Here is a 16,892-nt window from a genome sequence, read left to right as displayed (position 1 = left end):
AGAGAGAGAGAGAGAGAGAGAGAGAGAGAGAGAGAGAGAGAGAGAGAGAGAGAGAGAGAGAGAGAGAGAGAGAGAGAGAGAGAGAGAGAGAGAGAGAGAGAGAGAGAGAGAGAGAGAGAGAGAGAGAGAGAGAGAGAGAGAGAGAGAGAGAGAGAGATAGAGATAGAGATAGAGATAGAGATAGAGATAGAGATAGAGATAGAGATAGAGAGGGAGAGATAGGGGAGAGAAAAAGAGGGTTAACAAAAAGCAAAATCATGGTGGAAAAATATGTTCCTTTAAAAAAAAAAACAAGGGTGGGATGAATAGAAATGGAAAAAGATAAATGTGGTGCCATGGATTTCTGACTCACCCTGAAGAAAGGCTGTTTCTTTATCTCCTCAGCATCTTTCTCACCAGAGCCTAATCTTCTCTCTGGGTTCCTCCTCAACAGCTGTTCATGACACACACACACACACACACACACACACACACACACACACCACACACACACACACACACACACACACACACACACACACACACACACACACACACACACACACACACACACACACACACACACAATCACATGAATATTGATAGCCATTATAGAAGTCAAATTACCAGCTGTTATACTAAACTTGCTAATGAGAGAGTTATGGGGGTTATTGGGAGAGAGAGAGTCTTATCAGAACTGCTGTTTCCAGGTAAACAAAATCATGAATTAAAGAGACAAGAACTACAACATTAACATCATTAATGGACAAATCTGTGAGGTGCCACAGACCATGGACCTATGGTGTGTGTGAGTGTGTGTGTGGTCACTTACCCTCCTCATGATGGCAATGGCCTCTGTGGAGAGGAATCGTGGGTAGCGGACTTCGTCATTCACGATGCTGTCAAACACCTCCTCCTCATCGTCACCAGGGAAGGGCGACTAGCAGAGAAATACAGTCAGACAGTTGAGTGGGAAACCCGTTTTAAATACCAGACCTCACAATATAGACACAAACCAGATGGTGCAAACCCAAGGGGATGTGTCTCATCACGGAAAAGATAGTACTGTATAATGTTACCAAGTGATGTTCATTGAAGATGTCTACTCAAATAAAGAGTGAATAGATGTTTTCTGTCCTTCCATAGCTATATTTTGTCCAACTCTTGTATTTTCAATGACGTCTCACCTCTCCCACCAGCATCTCATAGATAAGGACCCCCAGGCCCCACCAGTCTACTGCTCTGGTGTAGGAGGTGTCTGTCAGGACCTCAGGGGCCAGGAACTCTGGAGTCCCACAGAACGTACTGGTCCTGTCCCCATAGCCCATCCCTATAAAGGGGGAGGGAGAGATGTTATTACACAGTGTTATACATGCAGACAGGAAGAGATGCATGCAGCCAGATACACACAAACTCACACACTCATTAGTGTTTGTACACACTAGCTATCCAGACTTGCATCATAGAAGTGTAAAGATTCAACAAACTTCTGACCACTCACCTTCTTTACAGAGTCCAAAGTCGGCAATCTTTACATATCCGTCTATATCCAGCAGTAAGTTGTCTAGTTTAAGGTCTCTGGAGGAGGGAGGACATAGAAAATGTTACAGACAGGTGATGGAATTGGGTGGAACGCTAAGAGAGTAGATGTGTGTAGTGTGTTGCGTTGACTCACCGGTACACAATCTTGTGGTCATGGAGAAACTGCAGTCCCAGAACCACACAGGCTGAATAGAACCTGTAGACAGAGACAGAAACATGTAAGACACCTATTCAAAAAGTACACACACACACACGCACACACACACACACACACACACACACACACACACACACACACACACACACAGGGACTACGTACACAGCCCGTGGTTCAGTGAAGACGTCAGCGTGGATGTGCATCATGAGGTCACCGCCAGCCGTGTACTCCATGACGAAGCACACGTGTTCCGGGGTCTGGAAACACGCAAACAGGTTGACCAGGAAGGGGTGGTGGGAGACGTTCACCGTCTCAAAGATACGCTTCTCACACATCAGACTGGAGGGAGGGAGAGGAGAAAAAGAAGAATGGAGGCGGTGAAAATGAGATCTGTGCTTTCAGAGTTCAATTTCAAGCCCTGTGGGAGGATTTATTTTGCCGACAGTCATGTAAAAACAAGACAAACTTGTTCATGTATAAACGAAAGGTCCCCACACGCATAGAAACACGTACCTCTCCACCTCGTCCCGTGCAACAATATCTCCTTTCTTCAGGGCCTTGATGGCGTATATACTTCCTGTCTTCTTATACTCTGACAGCAGCACCTAAGAGGGAGGACAGGTAAAATAGAAAGGGTTCAAAGGTCACATTTCAGACTACATCAAAGTGTTTATTTGGACTTTAACTAAGGGCAGAGGGAGGTAAGGAAAAGCGTACCTTCCCAAAGTGTCCCCGGCCCAGCACGGCGATCAGCCTGAAGTCCTGGAGGCACAGGGGTTTCTTATGTTTACTGTAGAGAGAGACACATATTACCACAATACATATGATCTATACTGTATACACAGTGACTTGTCCAGCATGGCCAGAGGTGTGTAATATGTTAACTGAGGTGCCTGGAAGACACATGGTCACTTGTAGCCACCAATATAAAATTGTTATGTGTGTGAAACCATCGTGTGTAGGTGTATGTAAATGAGCATTAGTTTGTCTGCATAATGACCACACCTGCTCAGAGGGGGGGTTTGGGCAGGGCGATCAGGGGTGAGGTCTGGGGGAGAGAAGGGCTCAATCACTGGCAACCGCTCCTGAGAAAAAGAGAGCAGAGGGAGAAGAAGAGGATAGAGAGATGGAGGGAAGAAGCAAAGACAGGAGTGAGAGAGAGATAAATAAAGTGGGTGAGTGTGTGAGGTTCCTCTCATGTTCTATTTTGCTATTCACTTATTGGTTTCTCTTCTTCTGTCCCTCTCTCACCGGGGTGTTATTATCGGAGTCTCTTCTGTAATCATGCCTGATTGGAGAGTCACTGTCCAGACTTAGTTTCTCCACTGAGATCTCCCTGAAAACACATGCAAACACACACACACGTACACACATACAGACACACAGAGAAACACAAAAGGGTATTTAGCTACAGGGTCCAGAGTGCATCGCATGCTATGTGGAGTTCCTTCAACAACTAGAGGGATGAATTTGAGGAGTAGAGGTGGGTACAAGTTGCTTGTGTGTGTGTATTACCCAGAGTTGAGGTTGTGTGCATTGGGGCTGTAGGTTCCTGTGTTGTTGACAGTGGGGATAGCGTTCCTCAGGAGTCGGACCCAGGTCCCGATGTCGACGTTCATCTGACGAGCTCTCAGGAAAGCCTTGCCTGCAAACACACACCAGAACAGTTAAAACACACACACACAAACACATTATATAAATCCAGCTGGACACAGCAGCAAACACACCAATTTTCAAAAGACACCATGCAGTTAAATCTGTTATGACCACAAGGGGGTGCTATGGTCAGGTCAACCCTTCCATTTTCATCATGATAAAAATGCCATAGAAATACAATCTCATTCTAAATCTGTGGAAAATACTGTAGTAAGATATCCACTGTAATAGTATGATCTGTATTATTCTAGCTCTCTCTCACCATGCTGTTTGGAGAATACCTTCTTCTGCCTCTGAAGGCGTGGGACTCTCTCAATCACCGGGTTGAAGAATATCACCTGAAGAACAAATCACACACGTCACACCTGCACTCTATATAATGGATCTATCAACTCATTTACCAAAACACAGCTTTGATACTTCTTTAATGATGCCAAGTTTACAGTGTGTGTGTGTGTGTGTATGTATGCATGTATGTGTTATAACCTACCTCAGCCAGAAGCAGCCCCTGTGGCTCCAGCTCCAGCTGAACTCTATGTTTCTGGTTGTCCAGGAAGTCCTCCAGCTTCAGGTACTTGAGAGCGCACAGCGAGCGGTAGTCCCTCCAGTACACTGCTATCTCCATCTCCCTGGACTGGAACACACAGACACGTAAGAGGTTCGACTAAGATACACACAGACGCGTGATACCTCTTCAGAGAGCTGACTCACAAGTGTAGGAGTAAGAGTGTGTGAAGAGGTTTGGTCCTTTTGTGTGTGTGTGTGTGTGTGTGTGTGAGTGAGTGTGAAGACTTTTCTTTGTGTTTATTGTGTTTCTTTTGCGTGCGTTTGTGAGTGTATGAGTGAGTACGTGTGTGCATGTGTGTGAGAGAGAGACAGGGAGAGAGAGGACATTTGTACTTGTGTAAGCATGTTTGAATGTATAATATTGTGTGTGTGTGTGTGAGTGAACTCTCACCCTCTCCAGCTCCACAGTGAAGGTCTGATCCCAGGCCTGCTCCCCTACACTCTTCCAGGCTGTCTGACCCACCACTGAGTTATCCATCTTTAACACCGCAGTCACCTCCGCTACACACACACAAATACAAATACATGTATTATACACACATTACACAAATATACCTTTACATAAACAATCCATATGGGCAATTTCATGGTAACGGTATGGTTCATTTGACACACCCACCCCCCCTCTACCCTAGCCACTCACAGGAGAGATCGTCAGTCTTGCAGGGTGTCTTGCCGCTGACGCTCCCACTGCGTCCGTACAGGGTGCTCTTGTTGCTGCGGTTCATGAAGGAGCGTCCCTCCCCAGGGCTGTAGCAGGGCAGCATGACCGCCGTGCCCTTCCTGCGCCCCGGGACCTCCTCCAACAACCCCATACAGCCCAGCAACTGCACCTGGAGAGTACCTGGAGACAGGGGGCGAGGACAGAGAGAGAGAAAGCGAGTAAAGGTATTGAATGTCATGTTCCGAGATAAAACGATCTAACCTAAAGCAAAAGCTTAAATCACTCGATGTAAAGATGCTCATATCAATGTTTGTTTGAAATAATCTAGATATCTTGCCCACTTTGGCATTGTGAAGCTAACCGCTATGAAACCACTATCAATAGTTCACAATCAAGAAAAATCCATAAGCCACGGCATGATGCCAGTGAAACAGAACGTGTGTGAATATATGTAAAATGTATGCACGCATGACTGTAAGTCACTTTGGATAAAAGCGTCTGCTAAATGGTATATTAGATTATTCGATTATTGAATGTGCTGGATACTATTGATAGAGTGTGCAGTCAATCCTATTGACACATTTAGACCAGTTTCTCTCACCAGTAAGTGGGGAGGGCTTGCTAAGGGTGCTGTACTGGTTGTGGAAGTAGGGGGCGCTGTGGCGGGAGCTGAAGGCCGGGGAGGAGGCCAGGACTAGTTCCTCCTTGATGAGGCAGGCCTTGGGGTGGTCCTCCGGCAGGTCGGCCAGACGCTGGTCCAGAGAGTCCCTCAGGAGGTCCAACCGCTGGGACGCCTCGCTCAGACGACACTGGGCCTGGAGGAGATGAGAGGGGGGGAAGTGGGGTGAGATGCTAGAAAATAGACCAGGACTATGGGTACTGTGTAGAGGGTCTGGAGGTAGAGAGATTCAGGGATATGGAAGGATAGGGGTGACACCCTAAACACCAAACTAGGGTTGTACTCGGTAGGCATGAAAAAGTTTAAATGAACTTCAAAATAAGGTTTATTGTCAGATTCTGTTTGGACACATTTTCATCTGTTTGTACCCAATGAACACAACCCTGGAGAATGGGGTTGTAAGTGTGTGTTCAGACGTGAAGGTGCTTTGGTCATTGTTTTTGTGAACGCTGGCCTGGTAATTATGTATGTATGAACTCATATGCATCCATGTAGAGTGAGTTTGCACGCAATGAGTCCTGAGGTGTGTGTTTGTGTGTTCATGTCCTGGTGTGTGTGTGTATCTACACATGTATGTGGTGTGTACCTCTGACAGGGCCTTCTTATCCTGGACCTTGCTTGCCCCCAGTAGTCTGAGGACATTCTTAGCTCCCTCTGCCACAGCGTGTTCTACTCTGTAGTGGTGCCTCAGCTCCTCAATACGCAGCTCCACACCACACATGTCATGGTTACCTGGAGGGGAGGGAGGGAGAGAGGGAGAGAGGGAGAGAGGGAGAGAGAGAGAGAGAGAGAGGGAGAGAGGGAGAGAGGGAGAGAGGGAGAGAGAGAGAGAGAGAGAGAGAGAGAGAGAGAGAGAGAGGAGAGAGAGCGAGAGAGGAGAGAGAGAGAGGAGAGAGCGAGAGAGAGAGAGAGAGAAGGGATGACGTGAGTAGACCTACATATATGCTGTTAATGCATGTGATTGACATAGAAAACCAGGTTAACTTCAATAATGGTTTAGGAATAGTGTTCCTGATATACTCAGAGGTAAAAAATAAAATAATAATATCTGAAATTTTTGATTTATCTTGAAAACTCTACCCCTGAGAGAAAGGGGGTGAGTGGAGTGGAGTGTAGTTTAGGTACTGTGTTTTATGCTTTCTGTCACAACCACTAATCTGAACTGACTTAACAGGTGAACAGACTGGAACGGTCTTTCCACCATTCTGCTTTCCCCTGTCACTGGTACTGTATTAAAGGAGACAGGGTAAATATGGTTTCTCTCCAGGAGTACTGGAACATAACGTCAAGATGACACAGACTGCTGAATAGCAGAGGGGTTGAGACATTGCATCAGTATGTGTTGGAATAAAGCAGAGGATAAAACAGTAAGACCCTTTGGATGTCCTGTATTGGTTTAGAGTGTACACTGCAGGGAGAAGGAAAGAGACAGACAGACAGACAGAGAGAGAGACAGAGGGAGGGGAAGGACAGAGGTAGAGAGTGAAGGAGAGAGTGACAGAGGTGGGTGAGGAGTGAGAGAGGGGGAAGGAAGAGAGTCACAGGAGAGAGGGGCAGACACAGGAGAAGTGGGTATGTGGTTGAATGAACGAGAGAGCGAGAGAGAGAGCGAGAGAGGGAGCGAGAAAGAGAGAGTGAGAGTGAGAGGGAGCAAGAGAGGGAGCGAGAGAGAGAGCGAGAGAGAGACAGACAAGAGAGAAAGGTAGGTGGGGGTGGGTGGGTATGTGGTTGAATTCCTTTATCTCCTAATAAGGTCTTCGGCTGGGTGCCAGGGACCCTTCTGACTGACCTTAAAGGGTGTGTGTGTGTGTGTGTGTGTAAGCGCGCGGGCGCATGTGTGTGTACAGTATATACACAGAGGGAGTGTGTGTTTACCTTTAGGTGAGTGTGTGATGGGGGTCTGTGTGTGTGTGTAAGTGGAGGGTGTTGGCTAAGTAACCACTAAAGTCACTGAGGGTGAAAATCCCATCCTCAACACCACATTCACCCTGCTACATTTGAACGATGATCCCTCTTCATTTATGACTACATTTGAAAGTTAAAGAAGTGCTTCTAACCAGTGATGAGGAAAAAACCTGGAAGACATATTCCATAGGGAATACCCTATCCTCACTAGCCATAAAATCCCTCCACAAATAGTTCTTAGTTCCTTTGGGTACAGATGAGTACGTCAGAAAAAGCCTGCCCATAGGAATACATTATCCTTAAAATCCCTCCAAATAGCTTTCAGTTCCTCTCTCCTCCTTCCTCCTTTCCCTCCATCTACCTATCTTAACCTCCATCAATCCCTCTCTTCTCCAGATGACCCCATTACCTGATTCCTGAGGATGGAGGGCCCATAAAGGCCCATTCATGTGCCCTGCTGCCATTGGCATTCATCGATCATCTGCTAACTTATAATGCGCGATGAGTGCTAGTGTGCATGTGTGTGTGTGTGTGTGAGTACGGGTGTGCGTATGTAGCATGTAGTTTGAGAGTCAGTGTTTGTGTGCAAAAGCGTTTGTATGCGTGCGTCTCTCCAGTTTCTGCTGAGCCCATAGCTTTGAGAGAGCGAGAGACAGACACACACAGGATGTCAATGAGTCTCGCTGCTCTCCTCACTCCAGGAGAGAACCATCCAGACAGTCCCCGAGGCTGTAGGGTATTGATCTGTTTACTGTTAGCCTCGTCTCAGTCTGGACGGATACACGGCTAGTTGGCTACTCAGGGGGAGGGAGATGAATATATTGTACATTGGGAGAGGGTAGAGCTGGGCAGGATTTATGGTCTTTTGACTGAACTAGCATTTGACAACCTTATAGCCGCAGACAAAACCTGTACCTCCAAGACACATTTTATCTCCACAGTCAAAAATAGATAGACACATTTGCAGGCAGACAGTTGGACAGTGACAAAGTATTTACCCGCAAATCAGACAAATAAATGGACAGACAGACACAGACAAACAGAGAGATGGACGCCCAGACAGATGGACACACAGACAGGTAAGTATACACTGTCCTACCCTGTGTGTCTTCGGTGTGCTCAGAGGCCTGCACGTTCTTGCGGATCTGCATGCGGATGATGTCGATCTTGGTCTTGCTGTCCTGCAGCATCTGCTGGGCCGTCTGCAGCATCTTCTTATCCTGATAGGAGGAGGAGGAGGAGGAGAAAGACACAGGAAGTCAAGACCCAGGTCACATGACCGGAAGTAGAAGATATGATGAGGCCAGAGACAGCAAGGAATCATCTCAAGTCTAAATTGCTTTATTTTATTTCCTTCTCAGCCTCTGCACTGATGTGACATACATATGCAGGTGAAAGCTAAATCCTGGTATGCATCCACCATGTTGCTTTTCCTGGTTCTGTGTTTTCAGATCACTGTAGATTACGGCATACATTTAAGCGGGGAGGACATAGGAAAAAGGACAATCAGAGACCTGAGGTGACAGGAGACAAGGACAATCAGCAGATGGGGAGGGAGGAAAGAGGTGCGGTAAGTACAGAGGTAAGGAATCAGCAAATGGTTCGTTAGGGAGGCCAGTACCTTGGTGGATCCGTTGGCATAGATGGGGATCATGTTCTCGGCTCCCTGTTTGACCTTGAGCTCGATGTTGAGCTGTCTCTCCAGGGCGGCGATGCGGTACTGGCTTGCTGACGAGCGGCTCTCCGACCCCGGGGACTGGGGAGGGTCATCTGCGGTCAAAGGTCAGAAACATGTTGTCATTGTAATACCTTGAGGTAAATCTATCGTGACAACCCAAATCTCCCTTTCATACATGCATGGCTACGACTAAGCATGGGCGACACATAAAACACAAAGTATAAATGGAATCATCTAAAACATACCCTTGTTGTCGTCGCCTCCCTTGACCATGATGTGAGCGTCCAGCTCCTGTAACTGAGCATGCAGGTCTTCCAGCTTACGGTTGGAGCTGCGTAGTTGGGAATCCACCTAATAAATAACACACAACAACAGATTCCATTTATATAGCACCTTTCCAATGCTCATAGCACTTTACATCAATGTTTGTCAGTGAATGTGTAATACCTTGTGTTGTGTCATTATGTTAACTTATACTCTATGTAATGCCCTACGCTTTATTTGATGAGACCCAATAAACACAATAAAATGAAAACAAAACTATTATCTTACATTGTAAGAGGGGGGACTTCTACTAAGATTGTAAGGGGAGGGAACCTAGCCTACCTGAGAGGCATTCCTCTTATCGGTGGTGGCCCTGCGGAGGTTCTCAGCCCCCTCCTTGATCTTCAGCTCCTTCCTGATTTCCCTGCGGATCCTCTCCCTCTGCTCATCAAGACGGTGCTGCACCGTGGTGTCTGAGAAGTCCGAGCTCTGGTCCAGACCCAGCTGCTCTAAGACGGACAGCCCACCTGGGTCACTCTGGATAGGGGGAGGAGGGAGGGGAAGGATGAGGGGTGAAAAGGGGAAGGGAGAGAGAGGAAGGGGGGTAACAGAAGAGAAAGAGGGAGAGGATGGACATGGGAAAGAGAGGATAGAAATGTGTTTTTATAAAACTAAAATGTAGGCTAGATACATATTTCAGGAGGATGATAGCTAGTTACAACGTTCAAGACTTCACATCTCTCTGGTCCACAGTCCCCCCTGAAATTGCCAATGTTATGAGCTCTAAATCGGAGCTTGACTGTACAGTCAGAGACACAGTGGTTACCACAAGCTGCAATTCCCTCAGGGAGAAAGCCAGCCAGCAAACCAGCCAAACAATCAGGAAACCAGCGAAAGACTGAATGAATCACTGCTAGAGAAATCACAGCCCTGTTCCCGCAAAACCGTAAGCAATACAAAAACAACACAAACAACAACACATCACCTCCTGGCTGTCGTAGTCCTCAAACAGCCCATCGCCATGCCAACACATAGTCCCCTTTCACCTTCAAATTACAACCGCCAGACCACAGCGACAGAGAACCTCTGACAACACCGTTAGCTAAAACCACACCAAGGCTCATTGAGTTAGAGCAGAGAAATAGAAAGGAAAAGATAGAGTCGGGGTTGTAGAGGAATAACGTTAGGGGGGACAGGATATCCGTCCCACACCAGCTCAGGCCCTTCCTGTTCCTGCCTGTGTAGCTCTGCTATCAGGGAGAGAGAGAGGGAGAGGGCCCCGTTCCAAACATACTAAAATGCATCCTTCCGTCCTCTCTTCTTTGAAGTAAATGACTAACCACGTTTCCACCCACTGTTTTTATGTGAGTAAAGTCATAGCGTGTCCAAAACAAATCCAGACAGCTGTGATGGAAACAGGAAGTGTCGGTAAAATTGTATAAATACCGACAGATAATTTGTCCGTTCGACATGGTGGGATCTTTTTGGGTCGGTAAAATGTATTATGCAAGAAATGGCGGTGGAAACGCCTTTATGTGCAAATATTTATACAATAACCATCATATCGAAGTAAACTTGGAGGCACGCGATGACATGGTGTGTGGTCCTCCCACTACGACTCGAGAAACCATGCAGATTAAATTAAGCTACAGATGAAATAAGCACGGTATGAGCTTGATGCTCCTTTCCAATAAATGTCGAGGGTCTTATTCTGGTGACATGATGATCGATGCTTGACTGCCGTTTTGACAAATAGAAACATGATTGTGCTTATCCACTAATCTCATCGTGTAGACTACCCGCACTGTATCTGCGAGCTGTTGGCTAGAGTGCACGTACCAAGACCAGAGGAGGCACGTTTGCTATTTAACGCAACAGCAAAACTATCGGTAGAGTTGAAAATGCAATGGAAACACAATGAACATTATATTTTTATTCGGTACACAAAAACTTAAGCTAAATAGTAAATTGTGTGCACTACGTCATCACGTACTGATTTTAATCTGCAACAAGTCCGTTTGGTGGAAACACAACTGGTGGGAAAATGGGCATATTTTCTTCATGCAGATTTTAGAATATTCTCATGAAAATCTGTCGACCAATTGGATGGAAACCTAGCTACTAATAGACATAGCTGGGAGTGGGAAAGCTGTGAACCCTTTGCTTTCACCTATCAAAACGTGTTGCTTCCGTGATTAGTGATTACCTCAAGGAAGGATGGAAGGAAGGACACACTTCAAAATTATTGGAACGGGGCCAGTTAAATAAGTATGGGAGGATGGGCCCTTTTGACCTTTGACTTCCTCTGAGCTCATAATGTGCACCAGACTGAGTGCCGTGGCCACTAAAAACTAACCGCTACTCTTTAACAAGAGGAAGGAGGAGAAACAGAGCAGAGCAGCGAGCAAGCGATCACCCTGGCCCCGGCTGTCAGCTCACATTACAAGAAAGGAGGAGGAAGCGAGGGTAACGGTTAGCAAGCGCCTCATCCAGATCATTATGACAGGAAGAGGCCAACGGTTAGCTAGCGCCTCATCCAACTGATATGACAGGAAGAGGCTAACGGCTACCTAGCGCCAACATCCATCTGATATGATAGGAGCGGCTAACCTAAAGTTAGCCGTTAGCACCCTCTGCCTGTGGTTCCTGGTGAACTCACTCTAGAACCCTGGGGCTAATGGCTAGCTAGTGCCAACATCCATCTGATATGATAGGAGATGCTAATGTTAGCGGTTAGTGCGGCTCTAGGACCCTGGGGAGGTGCTCGGGGCCCAGACTGAGTGGGTGGGAGGCTTGCAAGGTCTTCGGGCCGCCGCGACCTGAATTAAAGATGACAAAGTTTGCTGCTGTGTCTGTGAAGCATGGAGGAAGAGAGCGAGGCGAGAAAACCTCTCGCTCTACAGACTGGCTGGTGCACTCACTGCACTGCACTGTACTGTTAGCCTGGTTAGGGATACACTGTACTGTAGTGTAGAAGGCAGTGGGTGTTGAGTTGCCTGGGGTTTCAGCATGACTGTGCTGTTTTGTTGTGTTCTACCACATCATTGGCCTACAGGATGCCTGAACTGAACCCATGTCTGTTTCTGTTTCAGGAACTTGGTGTTGTCTTGGTGTGCTGGCAAGGCAATGTTGTTGAATGCAGAAAGAGTCTGGTACACAGGATGTCTGAACTGTAGCCATGCTGCCAGTTTGTTTCTGCTTTAGCAAACTTGTTGTTGTATAGCCACATCAGTGTGGCAACTGGCAAGGCAATGATGTAACCAGTGTTGTTGAATGTAGAAAGAGTCTGGTACCCAGGTTAACTGAGCTGGCCCTTAGAACAGTAAGGCCAAGGTTGATACCACAAAGAGATGTCACGACCCACTAATGATGACGAAGCTAGATCCTTTATATAGAGGGGTTGTAGCTGAACAGAAAAGATAGTAACCCTGATAGAGGAAGGGAGGAGGTTACTGTGGGTAAAAGTTGCCCTTCGCCACAGACCTAGGATCAGCTAGGTCCAAATCCTGACCTTGACCATTAGTGGGGAAAACACAAAACTGACCTTTGTCCTTCCCCATTTACTGCACCACCAGAGCTCCAATTAAATGGCAATTGAATTAGGCCTATTTCACTGTCAACACTGCAAGTTGTCCAGCTTCTCCTAGACCCGCAAGGACTTTCACACAACCACAGCAATGAGTAATAAGTAGCCATCTGGTATCCCCAACACAGTAAGCACCGGTAAGTGCATAGAGATAATGACTGGCTAATTCAATAGATAGCGGTGCCATTAGCTATATGCTAACAGAGGATAACTCAATAAGACCAGCGGAGGAGAGAGAGAGAAGACAGGGAACTGAAGAGAAGGAGAGAACATGGTCAGAGTGTATTAGAATGTTATCACGATGGAAAACAGTCTGCCAGAGTTTCCTGTTTCGAGATAGAATGTAAATGTAAATAACGATTTGAACAGAGATACTGTCAACACACACTACTGGCACGAGAGACTGTCGCCCACGCTGACACACACAGAAAGCTGACACTCACTCACACACACACCAAAATCCCCTCCCTTGGCCTGACTTAAACTCTCTACATTACAGCAGGTCTCTGAAGTGTGTCGACACTCATGACCCATTGCCAGGGTAATGTTATTGTAGAGGGTGTGATCTGTTTACTGACTGGACTCATACTTCATCCCCTGTCGTGTGTGTGTGTGTGTGTGTGTGAAGCCAGTAACGGTAAGAGAACCCAGATACAGCGCTGTGAACCCTTGACATTCCCCTGCGACTCCATTCCATTGTGATGTAATGGAGCTCACAGGTCGTCCATCTTGGGAAGTCTTCCAGGGTCACCAGACATATACAAACTTCGGTGAAAAACTTGATTAAGACGCCAAAGCAGTGGCACTGACAAAGTGTGTGTCCTGGTTGCCGGTCCAAATAAAGAGCAGATACTTATTACACCTGTCTTTATGCTACAAAGAGTCTCTCTGACAGGAGTGTGTGTGTTTGTGTGTGCGACTGTATGTGTGTGTGTGTTACATCCAGAGGGAGTGTGTTCTATGTGTTGGTGAGGGAGAGAGTACAGTCGTATACAGTTAGAACACAGGGGCCCCTCATGAGGTAAACAGTCAGTTTCTCTCTCTGTCCTCCCACAGTGTATACACACACACACACACACACACACACAATAATGTAATAACTTACTAGGCCTAATCAACAGTCTTTTCCCGCTCATCACGTGCCACATGGTCACATCTTTCTGTTCGCCTATTTGCAACAGCAGGGAATAACCAGTTGCCACATATACAAAAAAACAACAACATATAAACTGGATGAGAAGGCAGACAGGGGAGATGTTGAGAGACAGGAAAAACAAGTGGAAAGAGCATGTCATCCCCAGGGCTTGGAGAGAGAGAGAGAGAGAGAGAGAACGAGAGCGCACACCTGCAGCTTTACTGCCCATATGCCTCTCAGTAGCTCCAGCCCTGCAGTAACGAGAGAGCGAGAGAGAGAGAGAGCGAGAGAGAGCGAGAGCGAGAGCGAGAGCGAGAGAGAGAGAGAGAGAGAGAGAGAGAGAGAGAGAGAGAGACAGTGAGAGACAGTGAGAGAGAGAGAGAGAGAGAGAGAGAGAGAGAGAGAGAGAGAGAGAGAGAGAGAGAGAGAGAGAGACAGTGAGAGAGAGAGAGGTGAAGGGAGAGACATGGAGAAATAGAGACAGGCTGCAGGACTAGTAGAGAGAGTGGGAGAGCAAGAGTAGGGAGATAAAAATGATTCTAGGATAAGAGGGGGAGATGGAGGGAAAACAGAATGCAAGAGAAAGCCAGGTAGCCAGGACGAGCAGTGTGAAAGAGAGAGAGAGAGAAAATGGCTCTAGGACGAGGGGCCAGAGAGAGAGAGAACGAGAGGGAGCATGCGGTGTGAAAGAGAGAGGGGAAGTGGAAAGCTAACACAAACAAAGAGAAACAGCAGGAGGGGGACAGGAAGAGAGAGGCAGATGAAGCACAGCTGGGCCCGTGTGACATGGAGAGAGAGAGAGAGGAGAGAGGAGAGAGAGCGGGACGGACAGAAGACAAAACGAATGTAGCTAGGAGGACAAAGAGGAGAGATGGGAGACCCAGACAAGAGGAGAAATAGCCTAGTCATTCAGCCAGAGAGGGGAGGGAAATAGAAAGCAATTTAAAAACAGAAGAAAAAAAAAAACATTACGAGAAGTGGACGTGGAGGGAAAGAATAGCAAGTAGACAATAAGGGATGCAAACAGCTGCCTGTAAGGCAAACTGACATAAACAAGAGACCCAGAAACTCAACAATACAGACACTTCTGAATTGAATGTACCAAGACACACATATTGGATACACACACACACACACACACGGGAAAGAAGGCACAAACACTAACCACAGTAACACACAGTGACAGTACAGTACATACACGCTCTTTGAACCCTACCGCCATGTCAGAATGACCGCTGTCTTCCGACCACTCCCCCGGGCTCTCCCCCATCGCCTCTTCACTCGCCATCACCCCTCCCTTCCTACCTCTCTCTCTGAAAGTCTACCCCCTAGAGCACTGCTTTATCTCTCCCTGCTCAAATCCACCGCCAATTTCCCTCTTCAAAAGGGAAGAGAGAGAAACAGGAAACTACAGGGGAACTAGAGAGGGAAAAGGCTGCTTGGTCGAGAGACGAGAAAAGAACGCGAGGCGAGAGACAGACAGAAATAAAAAAAAGAGAGACCGAGTGTGACGGAACCCTACCCCGCACAGCTTCCTGGATTTTGAGAAGAGAGAGAGAGGGCAAGAGAAAAAGAGAGCCAAAAAGCGAGAGGGAGAGAGAGCAAGAGTGTGTAATTGTAAACATTCATTTAGGCAGGGTTGGTCTAGGAAAGAGACTGAACATCAGAGAGAGAGAAGAGCAGTTCTATGTGCTCATTGTGTGTGACAGAAAATATGACCAGAGGGCATAATAACAGAGGTACTGAGAAAAAGAGGTAGGGGGAGAGAGAGAGAGAGCGAGAAAGAGAGTGGGGTAGAGGGAGAGAGAGGGGGCGCAAGAGAGAGGACAATAGAGAAATAGTGAGCAACAGGGGAAGGATAGAGAAGGAAATGCAGAGAGAGAAAACAGACAAGAGGGGCTCTAGTTCCACTCCATCACTCATCCTCCCCCAGCTCAGATAAGGCCTGACGGATGAAGGGAAGGAGGGAAGGAGAGGGAGGGAGGGGGAAGTCTAGAAAATTCTCCTGGCACTTTCTCCTTCCATTGCTTATCCTCCTCCTCCTTCCATCTCTCCCTGGCTTCCCCATCGTGTTTAAAAAGCACATAGTTCAGCACGTCAGAGGAGAGCGATGTTCCGTTATGCAAACCATAGGTACAATGCATTTGGAAAGTACTCAGACCCCTTGACTTTAAAAAAAACAAACATTTTTTACTGTTACAGCCTTATTCTAAAATGGATAAAAAAATAAAAAAATCCTCATCAATCTACACACAATACCCCATAATGACAAAGTGAAAACAGGTTTTTAGAAATGTGTGCAAATTTATTACAAAAATAAATAAAAATAAATACTATTCAGACCCTTTGCTATGAGACTCGAAACTGAGCTCAGGTGCATCCTGTTTCCATTGATTATCCTTGAGATGTTTCTACAACTTGATTGGAGTCCACCTGTGGTAATTCAATTGATTGGACATGATTTGGAAAGGCACAAACCTGTCTATATAAGGTCCCACAGTTGACAGTGCATGTCAGAGCAAAAACCAAGCCATGAGGTCGAAGGAATTGTCCGTAGAGCTCCGAGACAGGATTGTGTCGAGGCACAGATCTGGGGAAGGGTACCAAAACATTTCTGCAGCATTAAAAGTCCCCAAGAACACAGTGGCCTCCGTCATTCTTAAATGGAAGAAGTTTGGAACCACTAAGACTCTTCCTGAGCAATCGGGGGAGAAGGACCTTGGTCAGGGAGGTGACCAAGAACCCGATGGTCACTCTGACAGAGCTCCAGAGTTCCTCTGTGGAGATGGGAGAACCTTCCAGAAGAACAATCATCTCTGCAGCACTCCACCAAACAGGCCTTTATGGTAGAGTGGCTAGACGGAAGCCACTCCTAAGTAAAAGGCACATGACAGCCCACTTGGAGTTTGCCAAAAGGCACCTAAAGGACTCACAGACCATGATAAACAAGGTTCTCTGGTCTGATGAAACCAAGATTGAACTCTTTGGCCTGAATGCCAAGCGTCACGCTGGTGGCAGCATCATGCTGTGGGGATGTTTTTCAGCGGCAGGGAATGGGAGACTAGTCAGGATCGAGGGAA

General features: G+C 46.9%; 1 pseudogene across 1 annotated transcript in view; it reads right to left on the bottom strand.

Annotated features, from left to right (window-relative positions):
* LOC311113258 (serine/threonine-protein kinase N1-like) overlaps positions 1 to 16,892 on the bottom strand; it is a 61,883-nt pseudogene that overhangs the window by 2,163 nt on the left and 42,828 nt on the right. The window contains exons 2-22 of the transcript XR_014615940.1: positions 9,434 to 9,628; positions 9,073 to 9,178; positions 8,771 to 8,919; positions 8,249 to 8,369; positions 5,831 to 5,976; positions 5,167 to 5,380; positions 4,545 to 4,745; positions 4,293 to 4,402; positions 3,825 to 3,968; positions 3,597 to 3,672; positions 3,194 to 3,323; positions 2,930 to 3,014; positions 2,684 to 2,763; positions 2,396 to 2,468; positions 2,192 to 2,283; positions 1,841 to 2,017; positions 1,655 to 1,717; positions 1,481 to 1,557; positions 1,167 to 1,309; positions 812 to 919; positions 353 to 433 (exon numbers count right to left, since the gene is read on the bottom strand). The product of XR_014615940.1 is annotated as a serine/threonine-protein kinase N1-like (transcript). The remainder of the gene's footprint in view (positions 1 to 352; positions 434 to 811; positions 920 to 1,166; positions 1,310 to 1,480; positions 1,558 to 1,654; positions 1,718 to 1,840; positions 2,018 to 2,191; positions 2,284 to 2,395; positions 2,469 to 2,683; positions 2,764 to 2,929; positions 3,015 to 3,193; positions 3,324 to 3,596; positions 3,673 to 3,824; positions 3,969 to 4,292; positions 4,403 to 4,544; positions 4,746 to 5,166; positions 5,381 to 5,830; positions 5,977 to 8,248; positions 8,370 to 8,770; positions 8,920 to 9,072; positions 9,179 to 9,433; positions 9,629 to 16,892) is intronic.

This window comes from Coregonus lavaretus, assembly GCF_964263955.1.
Source record: "Coregonus lavaretus genome assembly, chromosome: 40".
Taxonomy (NCBI): domain Eukaryota; kingdom Metazoa; phylum Chordata; class Actinopteri; order Salmoniformes; family Salmonidae; genus Coregonus; species Coregonus lavaretus.
The sequence above is the reverse complement of the archived record's forward strand: the minus strand, read 5'-3'. Positions and strand labels throughout refer to the sequence as shown.